Source organism: Rhinolophus hipposideros (assembly GCF_964194185.1).
Source record: "Rhinolophus hipposideros genome assembly, chromosome: X".
NCBI classification, from domain to species: Eukaryota; Metazoa; Chordata; class Mammalia; order Chiroptera; family Rhinolophidae; genus Rhinolophus; species Rhinolophus hipposideros.
The window spans coordinates 92,069,056-92,087,308 of NC_138046.1; the positions used below are offsets into that span (position 1 = coordinate 92,069,056).

Below are 18,253 nucleotides of genomic sequence, written 5' to 3' on the forward strand. Positions count from 1 at the left end.
TCACCCATATACATTAAAGCAATGTGCAGTATTTGAAAAAAAGAAGCAATTATCAGAAGTCCTGAGTGCTGTGGAAAGGGGGGGTAGAATGGTGATGTGAGAGACTGGGATCTGAATTCAAATAGAATAGGCAGATAGGGCCTCACTGAAGAGGGTTACATTTCACCCAAATCCTAACTCTCATTTAAAGGGTTTGTATGGTGTAAATACTTCAGCATGGCTCATGTCAATCTACCAACTTATCATCAGTTAATGCAGAGACGAGAAGAGATGAGCTGATTGTCAGTTGGTCTTGTAAGCCAGTATGCGTGAGCCCCAACACAACACTGGAAGGTCAGAGAGGTAACATCCAACACCAGATGGCAGAGGGTCTATAGGCAGTTATAACATTGGTTTTCACTCTGGGTGATATGGGAAGCCATTGGAAGATTTTAAGTAGAGAAGTAACATGATCTGACTTTTGTTTTAAAAGTAATATTCTACAGAAGTTTGCTCATGAACAAATAAATACTTTGTGCATGTGCATGCACATGTGCACACAAATGCTTGGATATGTGTATATTTCTTCTTCATAGAAGTCATGTCACCCCAGATACCACTCTGTTCTTTCCTTTGGGCAGATACGAAAGAAGAATACACATCTATTCCTGTGAAGGGCTGATCCTCTTTCTTCATTCAGGCATTTAACCAAGAACCTTTTGAAATACAAATGCCATATATTATCATGATTTTTAAGAATATGTGGCTCATTCAACCCTAGAGCTTCTCATAAAAGTGAAATTCAGCACACGTTGTTAAGCCTTAAGTTGTCATTACAATTAGTTATATTACTTCATTAATTGGTGATGACAGTATTGTTAGAGCCCTGCTTTGTTCTCTAACTCTGAAGATCATAACATTCTATTCAAACTGATGTATGTACCAATGGGAAACATAAGGGATGTCAGCAGACATTCAATAATTTTGAAAAGGAACATTTTGAAACTACACTTAGACCACTCTGCATTTCATATTACCGTGGTCATTGTTTAAACCTACATTAGCTCAGTATAAGTTAGATAGCACCTTGTGGCCTGCTTTGGAATTTAAATTAACCATAAGAAACAATATCCCTGAATGGAATTTTAAAATTTAAGCTATGCATAAGAATGGTGTTGGAGGTATTTTAAGAACCATCTAAGTTAATAGATTAATTTCAAATGAGTCTAAATGAAACAGCTCAAAGAAAAAAAGAAAATGCTTGTAGAGTGACAGACTTCCTGGGCATAAATAATAGGCTTGAAAATGGAAAAGGTGAGAGAGTTGAAAATAACGTCAAGAAAGAGAAAGAAATAAATGCTTATAAATTTAATAGTACATCTTAAAGAGTGTCTCTCCTCGCTATGACAGAAATAGCCTTTGTCCCAATGGTCTTTTGCTAATATCTTCCAGCAGCTAGAAGATATGTTGTCATTATCATATCAAAGTTCCTCTTGAAAAATATATATTATCAAGTGTATTTTGGGGGTAAAGTCAAAAGGTAAAATGACCGGTCCATCTGTAGTATTATAGAAATTGGGATCATAGGCTTAGAACCTAGAAGGCCTAGATTTGAATTTCCAACTTTCTACTTACTAGCTGTGTGATTCGAGCACATTTCTTAACCAATCTGGACTTCTATTTCTTAATCTGAAAAATGAAGATAATAATAAACCTTCTTCATAGTGTGTTGACAGAGATAAATGAATTAAATTTGTAAAATCTTTGAAAGATTCCTTGGTTCAGAGCAAATGTTCAGAAACTGTTAATGATGATGATGAAAATGATGATGATGATGATTGTGGTGGGGCGATAGTAGTGGTGATGATGGTAATTACGATGCTTGCTTATCACAATCCTTATTTCTCTTACCTTCTTTCTTCTTGATTATGACTTCTCCTTTGCAGTGGTGTTTTTTAAAAATTATTTTTAGCATATAGATATCAATCAAAAGTACCCCTTAGAATGAAGAAGTTAAATTGTCACTTTTTGCCCATGACATGATGCTATATATAGAAAACCCTGAAGACTCCACCAAAAGTTGTTAGAAACAATAAATGAATACAGTAAAGTTATCCGGCTACAAAATCAACGTACAAAAGTCCATTGCATTCCTATATACTAACAATGAAATCTGAGAAAAAAAAATTCCTTTTGCAATTGCAACAAAAAGAATAAAATACCTAGGAAAAAACTTAACTTAGGATGTGAAAGACCTATACGCTGAAAACTATAAGACATTTTTAAAAGAAATTGAAGACACAAAGAAAAGGAAAGACATTCCGTGTTCATGTATTGGAAGAATCAATACAGTTAAAATGGCCACATTACTCAAAGAAATATACAGATTTAATACAATCCCCATTAAAATCCCAATGACATTTTTTAAAGAAATAGAACAAAAAATCGTCATATTTGCATGGAACCACAAAAGACCCTGAATAGCCAAAGTGATCCTAAGTAAAAAGAGCAGTGCTGGAGGTTTCATGCTCCCTGTCGTGAGCTTATACTATAGGGCAACAATAATCAAAACAGTATGGTATTGGAAGAAAAACAGTCACACAAACCAATGGAATAGAAGTGAGAACCCAGAAATAAACCCACATAAATATGGACAGATAATTTTCGACAAAAAAGTGAAAAACATACAATGACGAAAAGACAGCCTCTTCAATAAATGATGCTGGGAGAATTGGAAGGCCATGTGCAAAAGAATGAAACTAGACTGCTATCTGTCACCATGTACCAAAATTAACTCAAAATGGATCAAAGACCTAAACATAAGACCTGAAATAATAAACTGCATAGAAGAAAACATAGGTACTAAACTTATAGACCTTAGGTTCAAAGAGCATTTTATGAATTTGACCTCAAAGGCAAGAGAATAAAAGCTAAAATAAATGAATGTGACTATATCAAACTGAAAAGCTTCTGCACAGCAAAAGAAGCCATTGACAAAATAAAGAGGCAACCAAACGAATGGGAGAAGATTTTTGCAAACATCGCCTCCAATAAATGGCTAATATCCAAAATATCTAAGGAACTCATACAACTCAACAACAAAAACAAACAAACAATCCAATTGAAAAATGGGCAGAGGACCTGAATAGACATTTCTCCAAAGAAGACACAAATGACCAATAGACATATGAAAAAATGTTCAACCTCACTAATCATCAGAGAAATGCAAATAAAAACCACAATGAGATATCACCTCACAATAGTTAAAATGGCTATTATCAAGACAAATAATGACAAGTATTGGAGAGGCTGTAGAGAAAAAGGAACCCTCATACACTGTTGGTGGGAATGCAGACTGGTGCAGCCGCTATGGAAGGCAGTGTGGAGGTTCTTCAAGAAATTAAGAATAGAATTACCAAGAATAGAATTACCATATAACCCAGTAATCCCTGTCCTGGATATCTACCCAAAAAATCTGAAAACATTTCTCCGTAAAGATATATGTGCTCCAATGTTCATTGCAGCTTTATTTATGGTGGCCATGACATGGAAACAACCAAAATGTCCTTCAACAGATGATTGGATAAAGACGTTGTGGTATATATACACAATGGAATACTATCCTGCCATAAGAAAAGATGAAATAGTACCATTTGCGACAACATGGATGGATCTTGAGATGATTATGCTGAGCGAAATAAGTCAGACAGAAAAAAATAAGAACCATATAATTTCACTGACATGTGGTGTATAAAACTGAAAGCAACAAAAGAACAAGACAAACAAATGAAGAAATAAAAACTCATAGACACAGACAATAGTTCAGTGGTTACCAGAGAGTAAGGGGAAGGGGGTGGTTGATGAGGGTAAAGGGGATCAAATATATGGTGATGGAAGGAGAACTGACTCTGGGTGGTGAACACACAATGGGATTTATAGATGATGTAATACAGAATTGTACACCTGAAATCTATGTAATTTTAGTAACAATTGTCACCCCAATAAATTTTTAAAAATTTACAACTTTTTAACAATGGGTATTTTAACAAGCACATTATATATTTGTCTGTGAATAACCACATCAAATTTATTAATTAACTAGAATATTAGAATATTAGAATCTAGAATCTAGAATATTAGAACTGGGGAAACTATCTTTTGTGTAAATTATGGAGGATTTTATAAAGTGTTTTATTGAGACTAAAGTGTTCTTTTCTCTAATTTAAAATTACATGTAAGCTAATGTAGCTAGCAGAGCTTGTTCAAATGCATGGAGGAGATTTCAATATTTAGACTTATTTAAAATTCATCAGGATTTGGAAATCATGTGAATTTGAAATCCAAGGTCCTTTCCTAAATAACTCAAAAACATATAATATGAGGTATTTTTGTTGGTGTTGTTTTTATTTTTAAGGTCCCTGGAGACATTTTTAAGATGGTAAATTAACTCTTGCTCCTGGCAGAAAACTTTTTATGAACATTAATGGGATTTTAAAATTATCATCTATGATGTAAAAATGAGCTTTGCCTTGTAGGCCTTAGATTTGATTACAAAATATTTTTCTCTCAATTTCTCCCTTTCAGTCTGAGTATATTTGTAGCAGCTATTGCTGTATTTCTCATTTCCTTTAGCAAGTTGCTGGTGAAGATTGTGGAGAAGAAGAAGATTGGGAACTTCCCACTAATCCTCTCAAAAGAAAACACCCTATTTTCATGTGAGGTCCTATTATGCCTGGGTCTGCAAGATTTTTGTGAGTTTTGGACCACTCCAGAGCCCTGGGATTGAGATTCTTTAGACATTGCTACAATCTGTTGTGCCCGTTCCAATGAATGGCTATTGTGCTGGAATTCCCCAGGAAGCTGACTCTGAGATGGAGATTACCATTAGGTAATCATTAGGGTTACCATTAGATCATTAGATAACCATTAGGGTTATTAGGGGGTGCTCTGAGGATCAACAGCTGTGGATAGGAGGGGAAAAGGGGAGGAGCCAACAGAGGGAGTAGTCAAACTGTAATGTAATTTCATAGGTAGCCTCAGACAACATTGCAAGGGATTCTGAAGATGGAATGTCCCCTCACATCAATCAGTCATTGGAAGTGGGTTGCCTGGAGAAGGCAGCCTAACCTTGGGCAAAATGGTTTTTCTGCTGCTGGGGTAATTCCTGAAGGGGGCTTAGAACCAAGGGCTGACTGCCAGGAACACTCCTAGCAGCTGAAGTAATAACTCCTTTATTTCTGAGTGGGGATATGGGCAAGCTTATAACAGCATCCACCACATTGATCACTTGGATAGTCCAATCTTTAGTGGTTTTAGCCAAGTTTTACTTATTGAGGTTTCTGTAGACCTTGCCACCCGCCTAACAGAATGGCTCTGGATAGAAAAGTGTAGGGGTGTCTGGGCTAAGATAGATGCAGTCATGGATCTTGCTGACCGTGCTCTCCATGAAATAGCTCCCTTATACCCAAAGATGGAGGGTTATAGCAAGGGGCTTTGCAATACACAGCCATGTAGCCAGGTGATGCCATGAAACCAGCCATGTGCCATGTTATAATTATGGTGCTGTAATTCTCTGTTTCTATGGACCTGCCTCTCCAACTAGACTTTGGAGCTCTTTGAACCTGGGACTACGTCGTATTTTATTTTTGTAACTTCAGAACATTGCATGGTACCTTTTTCATACCTTGTGGTTTATACAGGTTTACTGAATGAAAGAAAAAATTGTCCAAGTGCTAGTAGCATGATGCCTAAGAGATTTTTTCCTGGGCCTATCCAAGCCTATCAGTAAGACCATTTTGATTCTCTTCATTGTTTAGCTAAATACAGTGTTGGTGCTAATTCAATAGTTATGTTTTGCTTTGTCTCTCTGCCTACGGATTTTAAAGTCACAATTACATTTAAGCAGACAGAGTAGAATGGCTATCAGGTGGCCATGTTGGTGCCCATGCACCAGTGACTATTCAGATCTTGGATCTCCTGCTGCATGAGAGGTGACATGAGCTGGGGAACTAGCTTGACTTTAAGCAGGGCTGAATTTGAACCCCCCTTATCATCTGTGTGATCCTGGAAAAGTTGTTATCCTAAGACTCACTCTCCTCATCTATAAAATGAATTAAAACACAAATGTTCATGTGCCATTATTCTAATAGCCAAAAAGTGAAGAAACCCAAATGTTCATGAACAAATGGATGGATAAATAAAATGTGGTCTACCAATGGCAGGTTCCTAATAAATTTCCTGAATATAATTCTGCCAGATTCTTAAAAAAAAATTATTATGCCATGAAAATATTATGCTATTCTCTAAAACAAAACAAAGAAACTTCAGAAATATATATTTTCAAAGTAAAAACAAACAAAACAAAAACCCAAATGGTATTTCTTGAAATAAATAAGTAAATAATAAAAAATAAAATTCTTGAAAACCTGCAAACTAATCTATAATGATACAAAGCGGATCAGGGATTGTCTACAAAAACAAGGTAGGGAGAGAAAGAGGAAGGAGGGAATACAAAAAAAGCACAAAGCAATTTTGGAATGATGGATATGTTTATTATTTTGATTGTGATGAAGGTTTTATGGGTGTATACATGTCAAAACTCATAATACATATTGTGTACTTTATGTGTAATTTACGTCACTAAATGCTGTTTTAAAATGCCTTGGGAAAAAAAATGTGGTCTACCCACAAAATGAAATATTATTCAGCCCTAAAAATGAAATTCTGGTACGTGCTGCAACATAGATGAACTTGGAAAACATTATTCTAAGTGTAATAAAACACAAAATTTACTTAGATGAGGTACTAGAATAGGCAAATTCATAGAGACAGAAAATAGAATAGAGGTTACCAGGGGCTAATGGGAGGGGAGAATTAGGAGTTAGTGTTTAATGGGTACAGAGTTTCTATTTAGGATCATGAAAAGTTCTGAAAATGGATAGTAGTGTTGGTTGTACAACATTATGAATGTACTTAATAGCACTGAATTATACACTTAAAGATGGTTAAAGTGGTAATTTTATGTTATGTATATTTTGCTGCAATAAAAGACAGATTAAGCTTATGGTATATGAATTATATCTCAATAAAGCTGTTATTATAAGATAGGGTTAATAACAGCACCTATTCCACAGAAGACTTGTGAGGGTTAAGTATGATATATGAGAAGTACAATGCACATGGTCAGTGCTTACTAAAATGTAGTTGTATTAGGCATGGCCTAGAAATTAAGCAGTTCCTTTATGCCAAAGACCCCATAATTCTTAAAGGCACTGATGCTTAAGTTCTTTCTCTGGCCTCTACATGGGTGCAAGAGTCTTCTCTAATAATCATCTGTATACACTCTTGAGTGAGCGCAGTCCTTTCCCAGAACATTTATGCTGCCTCACAGCACCTGGCCCTACCCTAAAAGAAGAAGAGCACCTGTTTTACACTGGTCCCTTCCCTCTCACTAGCCTGAAACTCCATGTGTTCAGTGATAAGTGTTGTCAAGAAACACTTGGTGGTGTTTCAGTTAATCACCATGGGACAGTGACCTGACTTCACAAATAAAGAATTCACTGCGAACATCTTCCAGATATGTGATTAAGGCATAGCTACCCTCTTGGCATCATTACTCTTTGCTATGAATCTCCTCTGGCCTCTAAACATGGTTTCAGATGAACACAGTATCAAATTTTTATTTATGGGTGGTTGCAGATCACTCTCATTGCTGTATAATGTTCCATTGTGGGACTATAACTCTATTTATCCATACTAATGTTAATGAACATTTCACATTATTGTGTATGTGTTTGGAGAACATTTTCTTGGGCACATACTTAGAAGTGGGTCATAAGCTATGTGCATGTGCAGCTTTGGTAGATACTGACAGTTTCCCAAAGTGGTTATACTGCATTATGCTCCCGTTAGTGGGGTATGAGAGTACTGTTTGCTCTTTAATATCACCAACACTTGGTATTGTCATCAAACTTTCCCAACCTCAAATCCCTGGACTCTTAGGTAAGGGCCCAAGATAAGCTTCAGGTACACTCCCCTGTTTTATGTACAGAGTTGGTTGTATGTGTGCACTTTATAGGAGAGATTCCATGGTTTTCAACAGGTTATCAGAGGGGTGCTTGTACCAGAGAAGGGCAAGAACCACTGCTTTAAGGTTTCGGCTTTCTTATAATCCCTAGCATTGTGATAGTACAACCTTCTGTTTGAGCCAAGATTTCTCTTGGAAAAGCTATAGCTGCCGCGTAGCTGTCTCTATTTTTGAAAAGTGCGTTATTCAAGGTCAGAGCTCTCTGGAATTTTACTAGTGCTGGTGCATGTTGGGCAATATATTGGGGGTATTCAAAGTTACCTCCTCTAAATAAAGAGATGATATTTATTGGGATATTTTAGATGCCTGTTCTATTTCATCAAATAAACACTGATGTGTCTACAAATTGAAAGAATGAAAAAATTGGCACAGGAAAACGGATTTTAGCTGTAGGCATTATTTGGCTTTGAAAACAACCTCTTGGCATCAATGGTGTGTCCTGATGGCTTGCAATGTGGTATGACTGGAAATGGCTGATGTAAGCAGCAGAGGATTAGGAACACAGAACCCTGCATCCTTTTCAACACACTCTTGTTCTTTGAAGAAATTGTATGGGCTAATTTTGGAGACTTTCCCCTGTGAAATTCAGGCCTATCTCTCTTGGCAGGTATATTTACAACACATTATGATAATAAAGAGGACCACCACATGGATGAGGTCTTTTGGGGGAAGAGTTACAATTTTCTGCTTCCTATTTTAAACACGTATTTAAATTTTTTCAGAAGAAATGTATTTTGATTGTGTTTAAAAATCATTAAGTGAAGACTCTGTTTCAGGCCCAGAAGAATTCCTCTTCTTATTTAAATACTATTTTCCTTAGTCAGTTTGGGGTGCTATAACAGAATACCATAGACTGGGCGACTTATAAACAACAGACATTTATTCCTCACAGTTCTGGAGGCTGGGAAGTCCAAGATCAAGTTGCCATAAGATTTGGTGTTGCTGTCTTCTTGCTGTGTCCTCATATGACGGAAGCTCTTTAGAGTCTCTTTTATAAGGGCACTGATCTCATTCATGAAGAAGCTCTCCTGACCTAATCACTTCCTGAAGACCCCACCTCCAAATACCATCACACTGCGTGTTGGGTTTCAACATATGAATCTTGGGGGAGGGGGCACAAACATTTAGTCTACAGCACTGTTCATTCAATTATCCATCTATCTGTCCATCCATCCAGTCATCCAATACTTGTCAAACACCAATCAAATATATAACACTCTTAAGCATTATGGAAGGATGCACATGATTGATTTCTTTCCTGAAGAGCTGGAGAGAGAAGAGAAACACGAGTGGAATACGTAGAGAATAGTATCAAAATAACCTGGGCAAGTACAAGCTTATATGGTAGGGACTCAAAATGAGTGAACTTTATGTTTACAGGACTGACCAAGGGTGAGGTGAATTTTGGAAGGCTTCTTGAAGAAGCTGAGTCTTGAGTTGGGCATAGGAAGTGGTTTAAGCTTTGCACTGATGAAAATTAAAAGGCAAAGAGCCTTCGAGGGAATATGCAGCAATAATGCAGTGGTGAAGTTGACTTGCTGAGATCAGGGAAACTGCCTGACCAGAGCACAGAGGCCATCTCTTGGCAACCACCTTCTCTGGAAACCTTGAGAACCAGGGTCAGAGCCTAGATGTGTTCCAGTGAGCAAGGGGACATTAATGTAGAAGGAGAAATAGGATGAAGCTGCCTCCTTCCCATGCCTTGTACAGTCTATTTATACTCCCATCTCAGAACACTTGCTGGGGCCTCTGCCTGAAGGCTCTCCCCCTAGATAGTCACATAGTTTCTTTTTTCTCCTCTTTTATCTTTTCACTCAAATATCACCTCTGAGTGAGATCTTCTCTGACCACTTACTAAAAATTGCAATCAACTCTAAACCGCCAACACTTCTTTGCCTTCCCTACTCTCTCTTTTTTTAATGGCACTTATCACCTTCTAATATACTACATGATTTTCTTATTTATTTTGTGTAGTGCTTGTTTTGTTAGTGTATTTTGTTTTACACCTAACAGCAGACATTTTTGTCTGTTGTCACTCACTACTGTGTCTCCAGAGCCTGGAACAGTGACAGGTACATAGGAGATGCTCAAGAAATATTTGTTGAATGAATGAATGAGTGAATGAACTGATGTGGCAGCCATCTGAAGATGAGCTGGACTGGTCCTTGCCTGGGAATATGAGGGACAGCCACAGAAAATATCTGGCTGGTCATTAAACCCATCCTTAGCTTCTACCTGTTCTTTAAGAATCTCAAGTGGTTACTTGATCTTAAATACCTTCCAGAGACCGTCTTTAAACAAACTGATCAGTGGCTCATAGAACAGAGACCTAAATAAGAACTTGAACTCTGAATACACAAACATGAGGTCAAATTCTGTTTCCACCGCATACAAGCTGTGTGACCTTGAATAAGTTACTCAACCTCTCTGTGCTTCAGAACACATCTGTAAAATGAAACACACAATTAGCAGTTTACTGACGGGGTTGTTGTAAAAATTAAATAATTAAAACTTTTAGCATAGTATTCAACAAATGGTGTTCAATTAAGAAGCTGGGAAGCTTCATGATCAAGTGCATAGGCCTTTGAATGTCTGAATTTAAATCCTGCTGCTACTTATTAGTTGGGCAAATACTTATTTCATCTCTCTATGCCTTAATTTCTCCATCTGAAAAAGTTGTTGTGAAGATTAATAAATTAATACAAGTAGAGTGCACAGAACAAGGCCTGAACAGACTAAACACTCAGTGTTAGCTGTTGTTTTGTTTGTTATTATTATTCCTGCAGGGCTTTGTCTAGTTTCTTAGTCACTACCACCCCCATTTCCCCATTTCTTCCTAAGTGGACAATTCCAGGTCTTTCATGTGCTTCAGTGATACTGGCCAGTTCCAAAAATATTGCCATTGTTGCCTGACCCTCCCTCCAGCTTCACCCATGTGATGATGCAAACAGAAGACAGTATCAGTGCCAGCTCCGGGTGTTTAGAAATGTGAACACAGAGGAAGAAAACCATTTGCTTAAGTACAGCTTGGTGGACTGCCTTCCCTCCTCACCCATGGGGAGGACTAAGTTTCTTTTCTTCCAAATTAGAAATAGAGATCAAAAGTAAATCTTTATGGCCCAAGCATAGTCCTTGCTGATAGCTGTAAAAATGATTGCATTCTAGAGGACTGGACGGCCTACTCCAGCCCCACACAGTGAGGAAAGCATGATTTCCTTGAATAGCAGAGGAAAAACCTGAGAGGAAAAGGCCACTATTGAGGAGCCAGATCTAAGAAGGGCCAGGCTACTTTTTCCTACTGGTAGAGACAAGGGTCAGTATTGGGACTAAGTTGGTAAAGGGGCTTACCATATGGGACATAAATTAGTGTGTGGGGCCTGGCTCCAGAGTACAAGGGTCAGGAGAAGAGCAGGAAATCTGGAGCATTGAAGTTGACATTAGTGATGTATGTGCATGTCGCCAAACTAGCCTGTTTCTGAGGGCTGCTTGCCCACTTACTAGGTGGGGAATCCAGAAGGCAGATTTCAGGTTTTTTCTTTACTGAGCCTGCTAAGGCTCACAAGGTATAAAATAAGGCTGTGTGATGATCAAGTTGGTTGCTGTTTTCAGCAAGTCTGCTTTAAAAAATCAAACATAAATCTTCATGGCAGAAATTCTGATTCTAGGAATGTATCCAAAGAAGATTAATAAAAAATGTGGACATGGTTTATGGGTAATAAGTGGTATATAAATAATGGGACATTTATCATGATTACAGAACCGTCAGCAACATCCATTTAGTGAGCACATCCTGTTTGCCCTGTATAATCTCAGTTAATTTCTACAATACCCTTGTGAGATGGGTGCCATTATTCCAAATCTAAAGGTAAAAATACACAGATGTTGAGCAACTTGCCTGTACTCACACAGCTATCAATTTTCAGAGCCCATTTGAATCAGTTCTGTTGGCCTCTTAAAAGCCATCCTGCATTCCTTCTGCAGTTCTATTCCAGTGCTTCTCATCCTTAAAAATTATTGAGAACCTCAATGAGCTTTTGCTCATTGTATTTCCCTTATTAGGAAATGGAATTGAGAATTGTTAATAATATCTATTAATTCTCCTAAAATAACAGAAACCCTATTGCAAGTTAACATATTTTTATGAAAAAAAAGTTTCTAAAAACATAATTAGTGAGTGGAATTGATTTACATTTCTGCATATCTCTTTCACATCTGGCTTGATAGGAGACAGCTGGATTCTCATATCTGCATTGGCCTTCAAGCTGTTGCAAAGTGTTGTTTTTGTTGAACTACATGAAGAAAATCTTCCCTCGTGTGTGGTTGGAAAGGGGAGACCCTCATAAACACCCTGAATGTGTTTAGGGTACCCTAAGGGGTCCTCACACCACAGTTGGAGAACTACTGTTCTGTGCACATTATGGAATTGTATGTAATAATAAGGACAGTATCCCTAATGAATAAATGAATGACATAGGAAATGTTTAGGATGCAACATTCACTGGAAACTAGCAGGACAATAATAGTGTATACAATAAGACCTCAACTGTAGAATGTATAAAATATATGAAAAGGTCAACGAAACATGCTGAAATGTTAATGGCCATGATACAGTTCTACTTGGTGGGATTATGAATGCTTACTGTTTCTTTATAGTTTTCTTTGCATCTAAAATTTCTATAAGGATAAAACACATATATACATGTGTATAGGTATATATGTATGATATGATATATAACATTTACATGAAGAATAACTTCCAGGTTTTGCTTTCTCCCCACCAGCAGGGATGTATGCCTTTCATCCTTACCTCTCCACAAGTGCCCACCCTCCCTGAAGAGCTTGGAGCTGCTTTGAACTCCTCTGTACCATCTGTTTGCCCCTAAATTCCTTCCACTATTTCTTTTAGAGAGCCCATAGGACAATGTACCTTGCTCTCAAATCCCAGAATCCCTGCGGTGGTTTCTCTTTCTTATGGTGCTTGCTATGGACACTTAATTTATATCACAGAGATTTTAATATTAGTCACCAGTATATGCTTAACAGCTCTAACGGATGGTTTGTGCTGATTTGCCAGACATCCCTATCTCCCACCCACCCACTTGTGACCTTGACAACTACTGTAAATAAAATTGAAGCTCCAGTAGTTTCCACTTATGAGCTGTGAGATCACGAACTAGTCCTTTAAATTTATGTGAGCTTTATTTTTTTTTTCCTATAAAAGGAAGAAATAACTTCTGCTGGGCCTACCTCAAAGGACTCTGTTGTGAAGTTAAAACAAAAATGCTGTATGTATTTAGACTTTGTAACACAGGAGCACCCTGAAATGGGGACTTACTTACTCTGATGTCTTCTGATGATTTCTTCAGGAAAACAGGCCTCCTTGGACAGTGTTCTAAATAGTAACAATCACTGGACTGTTTTTCTACAAGTGCCAAATCTGAGGCACAGAACTCTTACAGTGCCTTTGGTTGTGTAAAATAAATTTAGATATTCCCTCCTTACTCTACTTATTCCCCGAAGCTTGAAGATTTGAGTTTTTATGGATCTAACAATAGCTCTTTCCTGTGTTTATCAGAAGCTTTCCCTAATCTTATAAAAGAATAATCACTTTTATACATTTGAGTAAGCTGTTTCCTCAAGCACTATCAGTAAATGAGTACATAAAAGGGTAAAGGTTGTTTTCTTCTTCTTCATCATGGTATATCCTGCTACTTTACTAAATTCATTTATCAGTTATAATAGTTTTCTTTGGTGGAATCTTTGGTGTTCTCTATATATAGTATCATGTCATCTGCATATAATGACAGTGAGATGATATTAAGAGATGGGACCTTTGGGAAATGATTAGGTCATGAGGGCGGAGTCCTCCTAAATGAGATCAGTGCCCTTATATAAGAGACTCCAGAATGCTCCCTTGTCTCTTCCAATATGTGAGGACACAGCGAGAAGATAGCCATCTATGAACCAGGAAGTTGGTTCTCACCAGATATTAAATCTATTGGTGCCTTGACCTTGGACTTCTCAACCTCAAAAGCAGAAAACATTTCTTTTGTTTATAAGGCATTCAGTCTATGGTATTTTGTTATAGCAGTCTGAATGGACTAAGAGAAAACCTAAATATAAAAGATCATTTTAGAATTCAGAACACTGTGTGTCAGATAACAAGTTCAAGGTCACACAGCTAAAATAATATCAAATATTTATTGTGAAATTACTGTGTGCCAGCAATCTGTGCCAACAGGCCCTAGGCATGCAAAGATTATAACAGTAGAAGCTGCAGTATTAACAACATTTATTGGGAACTTGCAACATGACAGCCACTGTTCCAAGTAAATTACGTGGCTCAACTCACTTCATCTTTCCAGTACATCTGTGAGGTAGTTATTGTCATCCCATTTGACATATTAGTAAACTGAAGCACAAAGAGGTTAAGCAACTTAACACAGCTAGTGAGTGGCAGAGCCATGACTTGACCCAGGTAAACTGGCTTCAGAGCCCATGTTCTTGCAGCTTTGAATCCAATGGATGACACACAATGGTAAATACATGATGCTGGTGCAGTGAAGTTACTGGCAGGTAAAAGGTAAATGGAAAGCTCTGGGTCACTGAGAAGGCCACCTAACCCAACTGTTCACAGTAATCTCAACATACTTCCTGGAGGAGGATAATGGGGCCAAGAGACATTTAATTGGTAAGATTGCTATCTGGGCCCAATGAGATTATGCAACTCACTTGCTCTGTGTCAATCAGTTTAGGAGAGGCAGAGCTGGACTGGTTTCCACATATTCTTTATTGAGAGTGACCCATGGATCAATCCATAGGTTTCTGCTGAGTAAGTTCTGTGTGCTGAGCTCTGATGGAGTCATACGAGGTCTGACAATTAAGTTTGCAAATTTGTTGCAATGATGTTGCTAACCTTTTTTGATATCAGAGGGATTATTCATTATGAATTTGTACCAACTGGACAAACAGTTCACCAAGTTTACTATTTGGAAGTGCTGAAAAGGCTGCATGACAAGTTAGATGACCTGAACTTTTTGCCAACAATTCATGGCTCTTGCATCACGACAATGCACCAGCTCACACAGCACTGTCTGTGAGGGAGTTTTTAGCCAGTAAACAAATAACTGTATTGGAACACCCTCCCTACTCACCTGATCTGGCCCTCAATGACTTCTTTCTTTACCTGAAGATAAAGGAAATATTGAAAGGAAGACATTTTGATGACATTCAGGACATCAAGGGTAACATAACAACAGCTCTGATGGCCATTCCAGAAAAAGAGTTCCCAAATGGCTTTAAAAGGTGGACTGGGCACTGACGTCAGTGCATAGCTTCCCAAAAGGAGAACTTCGAAGGTGACCATAGTGATATTCAGCAATGAGGTATGTAGCTCCTTTTCTAGGATAAGTTTGCGAACTTAATTGTCTGACCTCGTACATAGAGGTTTTTAAAAATCAGCATCCAAATTGTGTAGTACGGTATGTGAATTTTATATTAATAAAGCTGTTTTTTTTTTAAGCTAACATACACCTAGCAGCCGGAAGTTGCTTCTAAATACTATTATTTTGATAAAAGGAACAAAGACTTCTTGGAGAAATGGCAGATCCTAGGGCTGGGGCAGAGATGAGCCTGAGGAATCTTCTAGTGCCAAAAATAAAGGAAGTACTCAAGAAACAAAAGGATGGGGAAATATCAAAAGGACACAGGAGTTCACAATGGCCACTGGTGGAACAACTTGAGCAAAAAATTAAATAATTGTAGTATTGGATTATAACCCAAAGTATAAAGTAAATATATGTAAGTCCATACTGATATAAACAAAACAGTGAATAAATAGATAACGTGGAAAAGAGGCAAATCTTCCTTAGAAAAGAATTTTTAAAAAATATGTGGATACTCTCCCTCTAGGAAGTAGAACTTACTTCCCACTATCTCCTCTTGAGGATGGGCTGAACTTAGTGACTCTTTTCCAAAGAATCAAGCATGGAAAGGGGAAAATAGTAACTTTGCAGTGGAGAAACCTGATACGCACTACCTCAACCAAGGAATCAAGTTAATATCCCTAATGATAAGTAAAGAGGCTATCATGATGTGATGAGAAGAACACTTTGGCCCTGTTGTATTCTTCCTCCAAACCCCAAACCCCCATCTAAAAATGAGAAAAACCTTCACATATCCAAATAGAGGGACATTCTACAAAATACCTGACCAGTGTCAAGGTCATGAAAAACAAGGAAAGACTGAGAAACTGTCACAGACCCGAGGAGACCAAAGAGACTTAATGACTAAATGTAATGTGCTATCTTGCATGGGATCTTGGAACACAAGAAGTACACTAGCCCACAAACTGGTGAAGTCCAAATGAAGTCTGAAGTTTCATAAATAGTGATGTACCAGTGTCAATCTCCTGGTTTTGATAAATATACAATGGTAACATATGATGTTAACATTAGAGAATATTAGTTGAGAGATATATGGACACTTTCTCTACTGTCTCTGCAACTTCTCTGGTAAATCTAATATTATTTAACATAAAAAGTGTATTTAAAACATAAAGCATAAAAGAAAAGTCCACAGTGTTGGACAGGATGTGGAGCAAGTAGAACACATACATTGTTGGTGAGAATGTGAAGTGGTACAACCACCTTGGGAAACTTAAAAAGTTACACATACACCTACAATACAGCTCAGCCATTCCATTCCTAGGCATTTACCCAACAGAAAGGAAAACATGTACACAAAATGAACTGTACAAGAATGTTCATAGCAGCTTATTCACAGTAGATCAAAACTAGAAATAGTTATCAACAGGGGAATGTATAAACAAACCATGGTACATACATATAATGGAATACTACTCAGCAATAAAAGGGAACAAACTGCAACATGGACAGACATCAAGAACATTATGCCAAGCAAAAGAAGACAGATAAACCTAGAATCATACATATTGCATGATTCTGTTTTTAAGAAAAAAACTAGAATAGGCAAAACCAACACTAATTAGTGGTTATCCGGGCCTAGAAAGCGGGTAGGGATTGACTGGGAAGGGGCAAGAGAGAACTTTCTGGGGTGATGGGATTGTTTTATGTCTTGGTTGTGATGATGGTTACACAGGTGCATGCATGAGTCAAAACTCCCCAAATCATGCATTTAAAATAATTTCATTGTGTGTAAATTACACTTCAATAAAGTTTATTAAGTGGTGTGATGGTTAATTTTATGTGTCAATTGACTAGGCCACAATAGTTAGACATTTCGTCAAACACCATTCTAGTTATTTCTGTGAGGTATTTTTTAGACGAGATTAATATTTAAATCAGTAGACTTTGAATAAAGCAGATTAATGTGAGTGGGTTTCAACCAAGGGAATTCTGACAGCAGACTGCCTTTGAACTTGAACGGCAACTATTCCCCGGGTCTCTAGTCTGCCAGCCTATCCTACAGATTTTAGACTTGCCAAGCCTCCACAATTGCCTGAACCAATTCCTTAAAATTAACATTCCTTTCCCCACTCCCCCCCCCACACACATCTTATTGGTTTTGTTTATCTGGAGAACCCTAATAGAAGAATAAATGGAAGCCTGTATAATAACTCTTCCCTGAGAATCTTATGGCCTTGTTGGAGAGAGAGGAACAAGATCACAGAATTACTACAAGAATGAACATGATTAAGAAGTACAAATTTCCAGTTATAAAAATAGTCTTAGGGATATAAAGTACAGCATAGAGAAGAGAATACAGTCAAAAACATTGTAATAACTATGTATGGTATCCGACGAGTATAGACTTACCGAGATTACTTCATAAGGTATATAAATGTCTAGTCATTATGTTGTACACCTGAAACTAATGAAATATTGTGTATCAACTGTAATTGAAAATAAATTTTAAAATAAAGAAAGAAATATGGTTTTCCCTCAAAAAACCAAACAAACATGAAATCTCATTCACAACTCGTTTCTCTGCCTGCAAAATCAATATGAGATAAATCTTTGCTGAATGACTGAGAGTTGTGAGATTTTGGTTAACTGTGGACCTTGAGTTTTTTCAATTCAGTTGAAAGTTGATGTCAGAATGCACAGCTTGGTTTCTGACTCAGGTTTTCAAATGGACCCCAAGTGGTTTTTGTGCATGTCCCTTAACTGTCATCAATGAATTAAACCTCCCAGATATGACTTAAAG

At 37.4% G+C, this 18,253-nt stretch overlaps 1 protein-coding gene across 3 annotated transcripts in view; it reads left to right on the forward strand.

The window, feature by feature from the left end:
• The window catches only part of MAOB (monoamine oxidase B), a 136,290-nt gene that overhangs the window by 83,425 nt on the left and 34,612 nt on the right, over positions 1 to 18,253 (forward strand). The gene's annotated exons all lie outside the window — the stretch shown is intronic.